At 44.5% G+C, this 18,581-nt stretch overlaps 1 pseudogene; it reads right to left on the reverse strand.

Annotated features, from left to right (window-relative positions):
- Positions 1–7,921: 7,921 nt before the first annotated feature.
- The window catches only part of LOC112998138 (uncharacterized), a 271,594-nt pseudogene continuing 260,934 nt past the window's right edge, over positions 7,922–18,581 (reverse strand).

Raw genomic sequence — 18,581 nt, forward strand, 5'->3', positions numbered from 1 at the left:
GCGGGAAATCCCAAGGCCCTGTTGGACGTATCTGGGTCCAAAGGGTGCCTGGTCGGCGCCATACCTGCAAATAGATAAATGGCATCAGCGATCAACTGAGCCACGTGAATACTCATCCGTGTCAGGATGGCGTACACTAGCTGACACTTCGGTAGAGGGAGGTCGGAATTATGATCGCTGGGCAGGATGTTGCTGAGGAGCAACGTCATCCATATCTGGGTCAGGGTGGTCATGTTGGTGCGCATGATTCGCACTCGCCTCCCTGCAGCAGTCCGGGCAAAATCCTGCCCCGGTATACACAGCAACTGGGCGATGGCCTCCTCATCAAAACAATCGGACCGGTTCCTCCTCTGGCCATACTCGCACTCCTGGCCCTCTTCCAGCACTAAAGGATATCCCAGGAACTGGTTGATAACATCTGCATCGAACGGGATCCACTGACCCCACACCCAGGATCTCATATCGCGCACGCCCTCCTCCGTAGGCCAAGCATTGGCATAAAATTCGAGGACTATGTCTTGGTCGAATTTGGCCATGGGGGTAACCAGTGATGCCCACCACCGTCGCTCCCGGAGAAATGACCAACCCCTGATGGCCTCGAAGCGCTGCTGGTGTTCAGCACTCCTAAAGCGGTGGCTGTCATACTCGGGAGTGGAACTGGTTCCTTCGGCCGCTTTATCCTTCCTGGACCTCTTTGAGGCAAGCTTCCTCGGGGCCATTTCCTGCGAAGGCAAACATTTGGAAAGTTAGTTTTACCAAGAAATGCTACTCTTAAAACGAAAATGGCATACAACCTCCTCCAATAACACAAACATCAATGTAAATTTAGAGCAAACTCATGCACATACTTCCTTACGAACATTCACTCGCACAAGATATTCTTCTAACTAAGAAAAAAAATGCACCCAGGCACAATCAAGGCACCTTCGTTACCTAGATCACTTATATGTACTTCCAAGGTGTATTTGCTACCTACATCACATGCATTTCCTTTGCTAAATTTACATACATGCATACTCAAAGCACTTTGGCTACCAAAAATTGCATACGTGCACATTCTGGTATTTCTAATACCTATACATACACCAACTTCGTGATGAATCTTGGCTACCTACACAATAAGGTGCTACATTTCATGTTTTATTCAAGTGTTTTTGCTACCTAAAGCCGCATGCAAATTCAAGTATATTCTCTTTTGCTGACTAAAATTGCATTCAAATTGAAAGGTATCTTTGTAAGGTATTTTCTTTACATAACATGCAACATATATATATTTTTTGTGAGCCATTTTGGCTACCAAAAATTACATGTACATACATCCAAGTATTTTGCTACCATACCCAAAGTGTAAATTGCCAAAGGTATTTTGCTACTTATTCTACACCTACGCGTTTATGATGAACAAAATTCCTAAACATCTAGGCGTAGGGAAACTATTATAGCGTGGCTCATAGCTCATTGCTGGCCAAAAGGGTAGCTTCACCCAATATGCATCCACTCTTGTGTTCTCTTGCATAAAAACTTTGGTTCCTAGGCCTAGGATATATGTGGGACAATTACTCTAGCCCTTACGAAACTGAATGCATGTCCCAAAAAATAGAAAACATGTGCAAACCAAATTGTCCCGTAGGTTGTTTCCCTACGAAAATCACGCGCTAATGCCATTGAGGCATTTCACCGAACACTTGGTGGGTGCGCGTTTAGGCATCAATAGCAAGAGAACGGGGACAATGTGGCATTCCCCATCACTTCAAAATACATTATAGGGATAGGGCCATCTCATACAAACCCCCAATTCAACCCAGCCAAGCAAGAAAACAAACCAAAATTGCTCCACATATTTGAGCACATCCCCACAATTTAGAGCACCAAAAGGAGATCAAAAATACACCAATGAAAAGCTAGAAAGCTTAAGGGTGGAATACTTACTTGTTGGTGATGAATAAAAGCGCAAAACAGAATCGAAAAATGCGAAAAGTAGAGATCCTAGGGCTGCAAACTCGTAAATTCCGTGGGTATGGCTTTTGAATGGGGGGGAAAGAAGTTTTTGAATGCAAAAACGTCCCCCTTTCTTCGTTTTTTATATTTTGGTGCAGGGGTTGCTCGCCCTGGCGAGCTAACCTGCACTTTTTTTTTTTTTAGTGGAAACATAACCATGGCCCCCCTCTCTTTTTTTTTTTTTTTTTTTAGTGGAAACATAACGTTCGCCTACTCGAACTTACTTAAGTTAGAATTAGGCATCGGTTTACTTATTTAAAACAAAAAATAGTAATAATCACTGTGAATTCAAAGGATACTGGGCTGCCTTGCAGCGACGTTCTCTGCTTGTCCAGCGCCGGGAAGAGACGACGATCGGTCAATCATGACCCTATCCTCCATTTGCGTCCGTTCCTAAGTACCTACAAGTAGGAAACAAACAATGTGCGGCCAATCATGAACGGGTTATTGTCTTACCTTGGTTGGTTTTCTGCTGCTTTAACTTTGTCTCTACCCCAGAAGCCCTCCGGAAAAAGCACCAGGGCTCCTCCGGAAAAAGCCCTCTTCACAACAAAAGGCCCTTCGTAGTTTGGGGCCCATTTTCCTCGATTGTCCTTGACAGTATGGGACATTTTCTTTAACACAAGGTCTCCCTCATGGAACTTGCGCAAGCGTACCTTCTTGTCGAATGCATTCTTCATTCTTTGCTGGTACAAGCGCCCATGACTCATGGCCGTTAAGCGCTTTCCTTCAATGAGGTTGAGCTGGTCATAGCGCGTTTGAGCCCACTCTGATTCCTTTAATCCGGATTCCGCCAAGATCCTTAATGACGGGACTTCTACCTCAAACGGTAGCACAGCCTCCATTCCATATACCAATGAGAACGGCGTTGCCCCAGTTAACGTTCGTACTGAAGTTCGGTAACCGTGTAACGCGAATGGGAGCATCTCGTGCCAATCTTTGTACGACACGGTCATCTTTTGGATAATATTTTTGATATTTTTATTGGCCGCTTCCACGACTCCGTTCATCTTTGGTTGGTAGGGCGTGGAATTGTGATGCTGGATTTTAAACTCCTCGCACATTTCCCCCATCGTCTTGTTATTCAGGTTGGTGCCATTGTTCGTGATAATCTTCCTTGGCAAAACATACCGGCAGATGATCTCCCTCTTAATGAACCTGACCACTACACCCCTCGTGACATTGGTGTAGGAAGCCGCCTCGACCCACTTGGTGAAATAATTTATCGCTACGAGGATGAAGCGATGACCATTCGAGGCCTTGGGCTCAATGGCCCCGATGACATCTATTCCCCACATGAAGAAAGGCCAAGGGGCGGACATGACATTTAGAGGATGCGGTGGGGCATTGACATTGTCTGCGAATGCTTGACATTTGTGGCATTTCCTTACGTGGACACAACAATCACTTTCCATGGTAAGCCAGTAATAACCTGCCCTTAGGATCTTTCTGGCCATAGCATGTCCGTTGGCGTGCATTCCAAACGAGCCCTCATGGACTTCCTCGATCATGTGGTTCGCCTCTTTGGCATCCACGCACCGCAGGAGTGTCATGTCGTGGTTTCTCTTATAGTATGCTTCCGCTCATGAAGAAACCGGCCGCCAATCTTCTCAATGTCCTTTTATCATTGTCGGCAATCTCTGGTGGGTATTCTTTGCTTACGACATATTGCTTGATGTCGAAATACCAAGGCTTACCATCCCGTTCCTCTTCTACTTGGCAACAATGCGCGGGTTTGCCACGACACCAAAATTCAATGTATGGTAGGTCCCCGTGCGGCGTTAGCTGGAACATAGACGCCAAAGTAGCAAGCACATCCGCCATTTGATTTTCCTCGCGGGGAACATGATGGAAGGAGATGTCATCAAAGGTCTTAGCCAATTCCTTGATATAGGCTTTGTAGGGTATCAGCTTGGGATCTCTAGTTTCCCATTCCCCTCTCAGCTGATGGATTACCAACGCTGAGTCGCCGTACACCTTGAGTAGTTTGACATTGGAGTCAATCGCTGCCTGGACGGCCAGGGCACATGCTTCATATTCGGCCATGTTGTTGGTGCAGTCGAATCCTAACCTGGCTGTGAAAGGTACACATTGATTGTCCGGAGAGACCAATACTGCTCCAACGCCATGGCCTAGAACATTCGACGCTCCGTCAAACCATACGGTCCATTTGTCCCGATCTTCGTCCAATTTTTCCTCAAACAAGGCCATGATGTCCTCATCCGGGAATTCGGGATGCATGGGCTGATAGTCGTTAAGAGGCTGCTGAGCCAAATAATCTGCCAAGGCGCTTCCTTTTATCGCCTTTTGGGTGACGTAAACTATATCAAACTCGGATAGCAGGACTTGCCACCGGGCGATTCGTCCTGTGAGAGCTGGCTTTTCAAAGATGTACTTGACCGGGTCCATCTTGGATATCAACCAGGTAGTATGGCTCAGCATGTACTGCCTTAGGCGATGGGATGCCCATACTAAAGCACAACACGTTCTTTTGAGCAAAGAGTAATTCATTTCGCAGGCCGTGAACTTCTTACTCAGGTAATAGACAGCGCGTTCTTTCTTTCCGGATTCGTCATGTTACCCCAGCATACACCCCATGGACTCGTCCAAGATTGTCATGTACAAGATGAGAGGCCTTCCAAGTACTGGTGGCATAAGCACAGGGGGATTCATGAGGCACTTCTTGATCCTTCCGAAAGCCTCTTGGCAACCCTCATTCCAGCGGTCAGTTTGGTTTTTGCGTAAGAGTTTGAACAACGGCTCACAAATGGCGGTGAGCTGCAATATGAATCTGGCAATATAATTCAAGCGTCCCAGGAAACCTCGGACTTGCCTCTCTGTACGGGGTTCTGGCATCTCAAGGATAGCCTTCACCTTTTTGGGGTCTACCTCTATCCCTTTCTGGCTTACAATGAAACCAAGCAATTTCCCTGATTTGACCCCAAAGGTACACTTGGCAGGGTTCAACCTTAATTGATATTTCTTAAGCCTTTCAAACAACCTCCGCAGGTTGACAAGGTGTTCTTCCTCGGATTTAGATTTGGCAATTATGTCATCCACGTAGACCTCGATCTCTTGGTGCATCATATCATGGAACAAAGCTACCATGGCCCGTTGATAAGTTGCCCCAGCATTCTTGAGTCCAAAGGACATCACCTTGTAACAGAATGTCCCCCACAGGGTGACGAAGGTAGTCTTTTCCATATTCTCTGGCGCCATCTTTATCTGATTGTAATCGGAGAAACCATCCATGAAGGAAAATAAAGCGAAATTGGCTGTATTATCTACGAGGATGTCAATGTGTGGTAAAGGAAAATTGTCCTTGGGACTGGCCTGATTCAGGTCCCTATAATCCACACACATTCGTACTTTCCCATCCTTCTTAGGGACCGGTACAATATTGGCGACCCATTTTGGGTACCGAGCGACGGCCAGAAAACCAACGTCAAATTGCTTCTTCACTTTTTCTTTTATCTTCAAAGATGTTTCGGGCTTCATCCTTCTCAGTTTCTGCTTTACCGGGGAACACTCGGGATTTAGAGGTAATCGGTGCTGTACAATGTTAGATGTCAAACCAGGCATATCTTGGTACGACCAAGCAAAGATGTCTTGGTAGTCTCTCAGCAGGGTTATTAATTCTTCACGGATAGGTGCGGTAATACCTGTGCCTATCTTTACTTCCCTTTTTCCACTGCCAATTCCCAAGTCTACTAGTTCTGTTTCTTCTTGATGAGGCCCCATTTCTTGGTCCTCATGGGCGACTATCCTTTCTAATTCTGGGAGAAGTCTCACATCCTCGTTCCCTTCATCTTCCGTTTGATTCGTTTCTTGCTCGAAGTTGACAAGCGGGTCCCAGGTATTAGTACCTTCGAGGGACTCGTCATCGGATCTGCCGTTTCAAAAATAAAGAAGTAAACATGCAAATGGATGAGAATGGGTAGAGACGTAGGAACAGATGAAGAAAGATCCTTGTATTATAAATTCAAAAACAAAAGGCACAAAGCCTTAACAAAAGAAAAACTCTAAAGCCTAGGCCCAACTATAGAGCTTTTAAAACCGTAAAGGTTTACATTATGCTCGTCGCGTAAATGCTGGGGCGTTCTTCCACTCGCCAATTTCCCAACTGGAAATCAGGAGGGCATGGTCGTACCAAATCCAATGTACTCGGAACATCATCTTCGTATATCGCGACCACTTGACCTTCGTCCCCCAGACCCGCGCTTATAAAGCTCCTACTTATGTGGCAGGGTGGGCTTCCTTCACCTTCTTGTCTCAACCGCGAGCTTTGACTACCGCTCTTCCTTCCCGCGATGCTTCTCTTTATATCTGCCTGAGTGGGCTTATAGCCTAACCCATACTTCCCACGATTTCCTTTGGCATTTATCAGGCTAGTTATGCCGTCGTTGTCTTTGCCTAAACCCATTCTGGGTTCGTAACCGTTCCCCAACATAACTCGGGTCATCATTACTACTGCATCGGACAGGCAAGCTTGCCCAGAGAAGGAATCCACGGAGGAAATGCTTACCACCTCGAAAAACTGGAAAGCGGTTTCTAATGACTCCTCTGCGGCCTCCACATAAGGCATAGAGGATGGCCAGCTCACCAAGATGTCTTCCTCGCCTGATACGATGACCAGATGCCCTTCCACTACGAATTTCAACTTTTGGTGGAGTGTAGAGGGAACAACTCCCACTGAGTGGATCCACAGACGCCCCAACAGACAGCTGTAGGGGGGTTAATATCCATTATTTGGAAGGTAACTTGGCATGTGTGAGGGCCTATCTGTACTGGGAGGTCGATCTCTCCCCTAACCTCCCGGCGAGTGCCGTCGAAGGCACGAACCACCATTGAACTCGGCTTTAGGTGGGAGGCATTGAATGGTAATTTCTCCAAAGTGCTCTTAGGCATCACGTTTAAACTGGAACCATTATCGATGAGCACCTTGGCTACGATATGGTCCATACACTTGACTGATACATGCAAAGCTTTGTTATGCCCTCTCCCCTCGGCGGGGATTTCTTCTTCGGCAAAGGCAAGATAGTTGTTGGCAGTGATATTATTGACCAGCCCCCCAAAACCTTCTACCGAGATGTCTTGGGCCACGTGGGCCTCGTTCAAAACCTTCACTAGCAGAGCCCGATGAGGCTCGGAGCTCATGAGTAACTCCAACAGCGAGACCCTGGCCGGGGTTTTGTTGAGCTGTTCGATAACCTTGAATTCGCTCTGCTGAATTATACGGAGGAACTCGCTGGCTTCCTCTAGTGACACCTCATTTTTACCATCCTTTTTCTCCGGAAGACCTTTCGCAGGAATATCTTTATTCGAAGTGAGGGGTGCTTCGTCATCTTGTTCCTCCACCACTTTTGCTTTCCCTTTGACATTCGCGGGTTAGACTGGTAGGTCCGGGGGTGCAAACACACGACCGCTACGGGTCACACCACTCAGTCCCGTGATATTTGTTACCTTAGCCGACAGCGAGCTGACGTCGGTGGCTTCTTCTTCCTTCCCCCTCGGAGGTGTATATCTCCATGGGACTGCGTGGCTATTTTGGTACGGGAAAGGGACAGGTTTAGCTGCCAATGGGGTGTCCGGGCTTTTGCGAAGCTGTGCCCTTGGTGAAGTATATCACCAAGGGTTTGGGCTTTACAACAGTGCTCCCATACGTGGACTGCATGCATATGTGCTGCTCCTCTCTTCCTTCACTGCCAACTTCCAGTCGACCTTGATCTATCATCCGCTGTAACAATTCCTCTACTCCCAAACACGTTTCCATGTCATGCAGCTCGCCGGAATGCATCAAACAGGAATCCTCCTTACGCCCATTATGGGGAATCACTCCTCCCTTTTGTAGGGCCTCAAAGATAAACCTCCTAGGGGTTGCCACATCCCTTAAAGGTTTAGACCTGCGCGGCCTATCGGACTCAACGGCATTAACCGCTCCCCTTCCATGATTGGCGAGCGGGTTGGTTTTCACATTGGGCCGATCCTCTTGGAAAGTCAGCCATCCAGCATCTATCAAATGTTGGACCTTGTGATTAAAGGCCAAGCATTTTTCAATGGAATGCCCCGGGGCACCCCCATGGTACTTGCAAGTCGCGTTAGGGTCATACCACTTTGGGAAAGGGGGTTGGAAGACCTTTCCGGGAGTTACCACAGCCAATTGGTTGGCGATGAGGGACGGAAAGAGGTCTTCATACGTCATTGGGAGTGGGGTGAATTCTTGAAATGGCCTCGGAGGGAAGTTCCTCATTGCGTTGGAATTGTCGGCCGGGCGAGTCGTGTTCGGAGTTGGAACTTAGGGAGCTTCCCTCTAGGTGGGTGCCTTAGGCTGCACAGGTGCTGAACTAGAGGCGTTCCCGGCGTGAGCCGAGAAGCTCGGGTGATGTTGCGCGTACTGATGGGTACCATGAGGTGGCTGCGGGGGTTTGACCCACACGGGCGTTGAAGAGACAGCATGGGCATCTCTTTCCTTCCTTTTTGCCCCCGTTGTCCCGATTCTTTTGGCATTCGCACTCGTGGAGGAAACGTAATCGAACTTTCCTCTTTTCAATCCTACCTCGATTCTTTCCCCGGCGAACACTAGGTTCGCGAAGCTGGACGGCATGTAACCTACTAGCTTCTCATAGTAGAACACTGGCAAAGTGTCTACCATCATAGTGATCATCTCTCTCTCGACCATGGGAGGAGCCACTTGTGCTGCCAGGTCTCTCCACCGCTGTGCGTATTCTTTAAAGGTTTCGCCCTCTTTCTTGAACATATTCTGCAGCTGGGTGCGATCGGGAGCCATATCGGAATTATACTGATATTGCCTTAGGAAGGCAGTAATCAGATCCTTCCAAGTACGGATACGGGAAGCTTCCAAATTAGTGTACCAAACTACTGCGGCTCCGGCCAAGCTATCTTGGAAAAAGTGTATTAATAGCTTCTCATCCTTAGAGTGTGTGCCCATCTTGCGACAGTACATCTTGAGATGGTTCTTGGGACAAGTTGTCCCTTTATACTTGTCGAAGTCTGGTACTTTGAACTTCGGGGGGATAACAACATCGGGTACTAAACAGAGATCCGTCATGTCTGCGAACGGATAGTCACCAAATCCTTCTACGGCCCTCAATCTCTCCTCGAGGAGATCGAGCTTCCTCCTTTCCTCAGTTGCCGGGGGCGGTCCTTCCATGGACAAAACTATTGGTTGTGCTGTGAGGTTGGGTTGAGGCAACGCGTTGGGTGCCGGCCCTTCGGGGATCGGGGGATAGAACTCGACATCCCTCCGGGCATAGTCTTGAGGGTTTTCGTGGACCTCGTCGGGTTGTTGAGGAGGCTCCCCTTCAAGGACGGGGGAAGCAAAATGGCCCGCATCGTCTTGCAGGATGGGTGGTGAGTAGTTGGGCGGCAATCCATAAGGGTAAGCCACTCGGTTGTATCCCAGATGAGGGTTGCCGTCATGCCCCAGCGTGTTCCTTCCCCGTCCTACTGTGTTTGAGGGAGGATGGCGCGCGGTAGCCAAGAGAGTTGGGTCTGCTTTGGCAGCCGAACTGACAGCGGCAGCGGTGGCCACGTTTTTCTCCATGAGCTGCCTCATTCCTAACATGGCCTCCATCATGGAAGCCATCTGTTCTTTCAGAGCCGACATGTTGGCTTTCATCTGTTCCTGTATCTCCTCTTGATCACCCATCGTTCCAGATTTGGATCTGGTGCGATAGGGATGCCTTGTGGCGCGTTTAGTTATGGTGTTTTTCCCTAAAAAAACCAAACGTGAGGAGTGGGTAAAGAAAGAAAAAATGCATGCTAAAGATAAAATGCAGGAGTGATTTGATTCGCACAAGCTTTTTTGGAATAGAAACATGGGACCAACTCATTTTATTTCAGAAAGTCGTATCTAGTCAAGATCTGAGAGACCATACAAGTTTCCTAGCGGTTTCTAATTATATGGGCCATTAAGTCTATCATATGCTGACAATAGCCGAGAAGCCCATGAATTTCTTCAGGTGCGGAGTAGGTGTCCGCCATTGCCTTGGCCTTGGCTAACAATCGGGGAAGTTCTTGACTCCCGTTCAAGGTAAGAGCAAACCGATCCATCCACATGGTTGCCTCTTGGTGTAAAGAGTCGATCACCCTTCCTCTAGCCTTTTTTTCTGCGTATACTTGGGCATACTCGTCCGCGACCCTATGCTCGTGGGCCGTGGCTAGACTTAACTCTTCTGGGTACTTGGCGATGATAGCTAGCATGTTGGTCTCTGTCTCGCATAAACGCTGAGACAAACTCCTTTTGGACCTTGAACAGGCAACTAACTCCTCTTTCAAGACCATGCTATATGCTCGCGAGTCGTCCCTCTCTTCCCTTCGCAGCTTGAGTTCACTGTTGCTACCCCACAGAGCTCCGCGAAATTTGTTACGGCCATACTCTTCCTTGCGAGCCCTCTTGGTCTCTTGTTCAAGGGCTCTTGTAGTAGTTGCATTCTCTTCCCGTAATTCGGCATACTCCTTCCGGATGTGTGTAGCGGCTAACTTGAACTTCTCCTTGGCAAGTTTCGCTTTTCCTAACTCGTTTTTGAGAGCTTGGACTTCTTTGTCTTCTTCCGGTGCTTCGAAACTGTCTTTGCTGAGGACTTTTAACTTGGCGAGCCAATCTAAACCTCATATATGAACTTTCAGCCATTCATGATAACCACCAATGATGCCATTACGAATGCCCCTAAGTTCTTGATCTTTCCTTAACGGGGTTTCCCATGCCTTATGGATTCTTTGTATAGCCTTGAAATTTTGCGTGCCGAAATCTCTCACAAGGAAAGGAGACATGCTTTCTTCCATTGGTGCTCCCCTCATGGGGTACCCTAGTTGTCTTATAGCGAGCGCGGGATTGTAGTTGATACAACCCCTCGTTCCTATCAGCGGAATGTTTGGGTACCCTCCACATGAGAAAATGACTCCCTCCTTTCCTTCCTTCCATCGGGGGAACCAACTAATTGTTCTACCTCCTATCCCGGACAAGAGTTGGTCCCAATCTATTCCTCTCTTTTCAGCACACGAACGATGGCTTTGGAGCGGACATGGATGCCTCGTGTTTTGCTGGAACAGGTGTGAAACCAACCAAACACAGAGAGCGGGCAAGCAACAGATGATCCGTGCGCTACTCTTCTCGCACCTTCGGTCAAATGTGTCAAATAAATCTGCCAAGTTAGCTACCACTGGGCTTTCCTTGCTATGGTGGTATGCAAGGAAAGCGTCGATGGCGGCTAGGTCCACCAAACCATCCACGTTTGGAAAGAGGACGACCCCAAAGATTAGCAATGCTAACACATCCATAAACGGGACCCAATCTTCTTGATTTGCCATATCCCTCGCCTTGTCTTCTAGGTACTTCCGTGGTAGGCCCGCTATGCCGTTTCGAGTTTGTTTTACGCGGTCCAAACCTCTTGCTGAATCTTTGACCACGGTCGCAATTCTGCTCTAAGAGGGGAGACACCCGGAGAAAAGATATGGTTTTCTTCCCCCGAGAGGACATCCTAGAATCTCCTCAAATTCTTCAATGGTCGGTACCAATTGGAAGTCTTCGAACGTGAAGCATCTCAAAGGCTGGTCGTAGTATTGGGTGAGTGACGCAATGGCCTCTATGGATACCTCTGCTATGGTCAAATCTAAGATCTTTCCGTAAGTCTTGCGGAAGGCTTGCATTTGGAGAGGTTCCATCAACCGCCCTAATTCCTTGATGCTGGTGGTATCTAGGCCTTTAACCTTGACTTGGTAAAACCTCTTGCTGGTTTGATTTGTCCCCATGCTTACTAAAGTGAGACAAAAAGCTGGTGCAAATCAAAACTCCGACATCTCATGGGTGGAATGGATGAATGCATGAAGGAATGCATATGACACAGATGTATTTTAGGAATGCGGGAGCCCGGGGAACTGTCTCCTTCTTAGACACAACGTCTAGGGGTAGCAAAGTGCCCCAACGTATGTATTTAAGACGGTGACCCAGACCCTCGGTTGATTTGTCTATAGAAGGGATCAAGACAGAACCTGTGTGCGATGCATATGCAAAAGGTGCAATACGGGAATGTACACAGTATGACAATACTTACTGAATATAAGCAAAAGGGTATATGATACTTATGCATGGCAGTGTGAAAAAATGGCACGCAGCGTGTTTGCTCCGTGCCCCTATTTAAGGGACCTATAAGGGAGAGAGCTAACTAGGCTTTTAGTGATAACCCCCAAAGTAGTCATATCTCTCTTGATGGTTTCTAGAGGTATCATCCCCTTCGAAGAACATACAGCAGCAGTAGGGACTACTAGCAACAATATGTTTTCAAAGACAAAAACTCTAGATGAGGGTTCACTGTAATCAAGCAAGTCGGAGACCTAGCATGATCACAGATTCACCTCCACTCCTTATGTTCCCATGAACCCGGGTATAGGGCCCCTTTTTTTTAACTCACAGTGTGTGCAAATAGTGTTGGTGTTTGTGTGCATCAAATGAATAAATATTTACCTCATGCATACATTTTAAAAAATGCACTAAAAGCAACAAAGAGTTTATATACACAAGAACATAAGACAAATAAAGGGAAACCAACAAAGGATAAAGTCATGATAAAACATTGCACAAGATTAAATGGCCTAACTCTCTAAAAATGGTCCCCAGTGGAGTCGCCAACTGTCGCAACGTGCCCTTTTGCGGGCGGGTGACGCGTGACTCGCGGGATGCGTGTTCCATGAAAGGAATACGCGCGGATTCGCCACCAACGTTTATTTGAGGAAAACGTCGGAAAAACCGAAGGAAAACCGGTCAAAAATGAAAATTCTAAGTTCGGGAGTTGTATTTACGCTTGAGGAAGGTATTAGCACCTCTCACGTTTGCCTCAAAGGACAACAGCCTTTAATCGAATGTGCAAACATGACTTTGATTTTTATGTTCCCTTTTATGTCCTTATATCCTTTATATTTTTTTTCTCTTTTTGTGGTCGACAAGGGTGTTCCCCTTTGCTCCTACGTATTCCTCAATTGTGATGGGGAAATCAGACCTACGTAGTTCTTGCCTATGCGTGAATCAAGTGATTCTTTTTTACTTGAAAGGTGATCATTTTAAGGCGTTGGACCTTGAAAAATGATCCATTTTACTTAGTAAGAAACAGAAATGATAAACTTTCAAAATCCTATTTTTGTGGACGAGCTTGACTAGGCGAATCGGTTTTAGCCTTAGTTTCACTTTAGTTATTTAGTCAATTCAATTAAGAATGAGAAATCCCAAAGAGAAATCGTCCGATTGATTTTTCGCTTTATTTTACTAAAAGGTATTTTTTTGATTATTATATTATTATTTACCTCTTTTTTTGATTTCCAACGTGGTTGCGGCACGACCGATCGGTCGGAATTCATTTCAACCAAAATTAACGAATGATACAATTCAAATGATCGGTGGAAATTTATTTTATTTTTAGATTAAGCGAGAAATGACTTAAATAAATGGCTTAAGCACGTCAAAAGGGGGTATAAAAAGTAAATGAAAACGAGAATAAAAATACATGAAACCAAATGTGGACCACCACGGGTACATAGAATGAATTAAAAAGCTTGGTTTGAGGTACTTACCCATTGAAGACTGAAGAACGATGAAGAACGAATGAAGAACGGTCGAAAACCTTCGCGAAATCACTCACGGAAACGTTACGGAAGCGCCTTGGCTTGGATTTTTTTCACGGAATTAATTTTCCTCAGCTATTTCGAGAAAGAGAGAAGTGCCTAAGGGGTTGAACCCTTTTCTACTTCACTTCTCCCCCTATTTATAGAAAATTGGGGGAGAAGCTTGCCACCCAGCTCACCCAGGCGAGCTCAGCTCGCCCAGGCGAGCAAGGTTGCTTCCTCCAGAAGCAACAGCCTTCTGGAGGAATCTTCTGGAGGGCCCAAGTGGGCCTAGTTGCTATTTGCACCCCCATTTTTACTAAACACACCCCCTTGCCCTTTTTTTGGTGATTCTTTTTTCGTAAAGTTATGGAAACTTACGACTTTCGTAACGATACTTGTTTTCTTTCCGTAATGTTACGGAACCTTGCGGATTACATAATCATCCCCTTTTTGACTTACGAAATGTTACGGAACCTCACTATTTGTGCAACGATGCTTCCTTTTGATTTCCGGTGTGTCACGGAACCTTACGGATTGTGCATCAATATTTTCTTTTGATTTCCGGCACGTCACGGAATTTTCACAAATCACCTAATGATGGGTGCCAAGCACCTCAAAATGACCAAACACAAGTTGCATGCCACCAAGCAAAGGTCCCCGGACGAAAATTAGGGTATGACAGCTGTCAAATGCTATTGTTCAATAAAAAAATAGAAAAAGAATGAAGTTGAGTAAATGAGGTCTTGTTTTGAGGACTTGGACTGGTTTGAGGAGTTGGTTGATTTTGTTGATATTGGAGGTTTTGGGTTTACTTTTTATGCTTAATTTTTAGTTTTGGTTTTGGGTTTACTACTTTTGCTTAATTTTCACTTATTCCCCATTGCTCCTCTATTCCTTTGGGTTTTAGCTACTTATCCCATACTTTCCTCTACCTTGTCCCTGGCCCTATTCCAACCTTAAAAGACCTTTTGATCCTCATGTGCGTGTGTTTGTGGTGTTTGGTTGTCGATTTTAGAGTCTTGCCAAGTCTATGTGGTGTTTGTTTTCATGGGTGCTCTGAGAGTAAACAGTAGCCTAGACACTTGAGAGATAGAGTACATATTTTGTAAGGCTTTATCACTTTTCGTTCAATTCTTGAGCTGATTGACTACCTTGCCATGTTTGAGGTGCTTGGATGATTTTCATGACTGTCTTGATTCTTCAACTCTTTACGTGTTGGGTGTTGCCCATTCCTTTCATTCCTTGAGATTCATTGAGAAATATGTAAATGTTTTTGTGTTTGTTTGTCTCTCTTTAATGTCTCTGGATTTGTTCCTTGCTCTACTTTGTGATTTTTCCCAGGAATGCAAAAGGCTAAGTGTGGGGGAATTTGATGTGTCATTATTTTCTCCTATTTCTCACCCCTTTCTGTCACCATTTTAATTACTGATTAACCTTAATTGTCAAATTAATTATGCAGTTTTATCATTTGGGCCTACTTGACTAATTGATGCAATCCTCCCTAGGAAGGGACCAATCACTAGAACCATGAGCAAGAGGCTCCAAGAAGATTGGGCTAGAGCTGCTGAAGAAGGCCCTAGGGTTCTCATGAACCTCAGGGTAGATTTCTGAGCCCATGGGCCAAGGTTGGGTCCAATTATCTTTGTACTTATTAGACTAGGATGTCATTATATTTGGTCCTTGTATTTAGGGCTCCATATTGTAGGTAGGGTACCCTAGAAATATAGGATTTTTTCAGCCCTTGTATTTTAGGGCACCTAGACTAGTTTTTGTACTAGGGGTAGTTTTGTAATTTCACATGCACTAAGTGGATATTTGATGTGTGTGGTTGGAAATAAATTTAATTGAATTGGTAGAATCCCAATCCAATTAAATTTTAGAGGGGGAGGTGAGCATTTGCTTACTACACCCCATTGCCACATCATGTAGTCACACTTTGTGCATGTCCTTCATGCTTTTCATGCCTCATGACATCTAAGCACACTTAGTGGAGAATCTTGGAATTGATCTTGGATTAGTGGGCTGAACCATAACTAAAATTCACTAATCATAATTAGTGAAATTTTGGCTCCAAAGTTTGGCTCCACAAATTCAAGTGAAATTTGAATTTCCCTCCAATTTTGTGTGACACTTAGGCTATAAATAGAGGTCATGTGTGTGCATTTTTTAAAACTTTGATCATTTGAATATTAACTTCAGATTTCAGAGCTCTTTTAGAGCACAAAATTTTGTGCTCTTCTCTCCCTCTCCCTTCATTCATCTCCTTCTTCCTCCAAGCTCTTATCCATGGCCTCCTATGGTGGTGATCTTCTTCTAGACTCATCTTCTCCTTGAAGTGGCATCTCCTCTCTCTCTTCCTTCTCCATTCCGCTGTCATTCATCTTCCAAGAAGCAAAGGAATCCATTGATGAAGAAGATCCTAGGCCTACAAGCTCCAATGGAGCTTACATCACTAATTCTATATTTTAATTTAATTTCAGGAGAATTATAAGCAATTGGGCTTGGATCTGGAATTGGGCCTATTTGTCGTCTAGTTTTATTTTAATTCATTTTTGGGCTGTATTTTTGTAATTGGGCCACCAGACCTTATTGGGCCCGATAATCAGGTTTGTAAGCTTTGGGGCCTAGTGACCTTTAGTGAGCCCAGCTGCTAGGGTTTTAGGTGGTCGGTTACTGTTTACGTAGAGGGAGATATTGTAGGGTTTCATTTTTCAGTTTTCCGTGTTACTGTTCACGTAGCAACTCTATTTTCATTTTCTGCTTCAAATTCCAGTTTCATTTTCTACTTTTAATGCCAGTTTCGTTTTCATTTCTGTCTTCTAATTTCAGTTCGTTTTCTGCCTTTGATTTCCTATTCATTTCTGCATTTTGTTTCCAATTGCAATTTCATTTTCGGTTTCTGTTGTACATTCATTTCGTTTCTATGTTGCAATTAGTTTCCAGTTGTTGTGTTTCGTTTCTACTGTTAATGGAAGGTTGAATCTCTAGTGTTGTTTTCTCTTGAGGATTAAGCATATCTCTCTTTGAGGTTTTGTTATTAATATTATATTCTTATAATTTTTCCCCTTTACCAATTATTCTGTATTTGTTGATGATATTAATCCATGCATGCTTAATGCTTGATTAATTGTCTTTGTGCTTAATTAACGTTCATGCTTAATGGACATGTCAGAGGAATTAATTGGTGTATGTGTTGCTTAATCACATGATGACAACCTTGTGTTAATTTTTGCTTAGTAAATTAATTTCGGGTTGGATTAAGTGGTTGAATTGATTAGGGATAAATTGTCGTAACCTAGGATAAGAGACTTGCTTTTGAATCAAGGGGAAACAACATGTTTTAGTTCTGTTATTTTTTTAATTCAAGTTTGCTGCTGTTTAAATTACAAAAACAAACAACCGCCCCCCCAATTTCGTTACTATTTTATTATTATATGTTATGAACATTTATTTGATCATTGCTCACTGGGAGACGACCTAGGATCACTTCCTAGATACTGCATTTTAATGTTTATTTGATTCGGGTACCACCCCGATCACATGCTTGTAGCTTGATCACCCATATGTGTGTGTACTGTTAAGGGCTTTAGCATTGAAAGATGTATTGTCTCCTTAGAACTTGAGAGAGCAAGATTAGGTTACCGTATGTCTAGACACGGAGTGCGGTAATTCAGTTTCTATTATGTTGTGATCATAAAGTTGTTCAATTAAGCTAAGTTCAACAAGAGACATCTGCGAACGAAGTTTAATTAGAATTAGGCTAAACTCACGAGACATCGATGTTTAGTACTTGAGCCTTCAGCATAGAACACAAAAACATCTTTAATTAGAGAAACATCCTTAATTGCATCAATTTGCTTAGTAAGAGGACCCAACGCCTTTAGATATCTATTTTCACACTTGCTCACGTTTATTGCTTTGTAATTAGAATAGAACATACTTTTGCTTTCAGTCAGTATCATGATTTATGTTTGCAAATTCCTGCTTATTAAACAAACCTTTGCCAAATGAACAAGTTCCCTGAGTTTGATACTCGGTTCACACCGTTTTAATTATTTACTTGATCACCTGGTGCATTTGCCGGTAGATTTCGTATCCACACAAACAAGTAGTATCCCGAAGCGCGAATCAATTATTTTGGCGCAGTTTCCGGGGAACTTTTTCCATTTGGAAAGTTTAGTTCAATTTGAAAGCATTAATTCATTATTCTTTGATTTATTAATATTTGTTTTTGTAAGTATTTGTTTAGTTTAGAATTTATTTTCTTCTTGAATTGGTTAACTGTTGTTCCTGTTAGTGTTTGCATACGTAGATCTTATGCAGGTGAGTTGGTTCCATTGGATTTAGAAATTGAAGCAACCTTTAGTAGAAACAACACAGAGAGAAAAAGAAAGCTTTTGCATGACAGAACAGTAGCATCAATCCTTGAAGAGGCTCACTTTTCTGAGTCATCATCTTCTAATTCACCTACATCCAGGGAATCTCAAACAGTAGAATTTGAAGCCAAAGTCATGTCTAAAGAGCAACCTCGACGAGTGACCCTGGAAGATTACTCAAGTACATCTGTGTTGCAGTTCTTTACTAGCATTGCACGGCCAGAGGTTCAAGCACAAAATATAACCTATCCACATTCATTAATTTAGTTGATTAAGAACAATTTGTTTCATGGTCTGCCAAAAGAAGACCTGTATGCACATCTAGCCACTTATATTGAAATTTGCAACACTGTCAGACTGGCTGGCGTGCCTGAAGATGCTGTTAGATTGAGCTTGTTTTCATTTTCCATGTCTGGAGAGGCAAAAAGATGGCTCCATTTATTTAAAGGTAATAGTCTTAAGACTTGGGATGAAGTGGTTGAAAGATTCTTGAAGAAATACTTCACAGAGTCCAAGACTGCTGAAGGACATCCCAACCAAAAGAAGCGTGCTGGAACTTTCATCATAGGATGCATTGTTGGCACAGAACAA

The sequence above is a fragment of the Glycine max genome, chromosome 10 (assembly GCF_000004515.6).
Source record: "Glycine max cultivar Williams 82 chromosome 10, Glycine_max_v4.0, whole genome shotgun sequence".
Taxonomy (NCBI): Eukaryota; Viridiplantae; Streptophyta; class Magnoliopsida; order Fabales; family Fabaceae; genus Glycine; species Glycine max.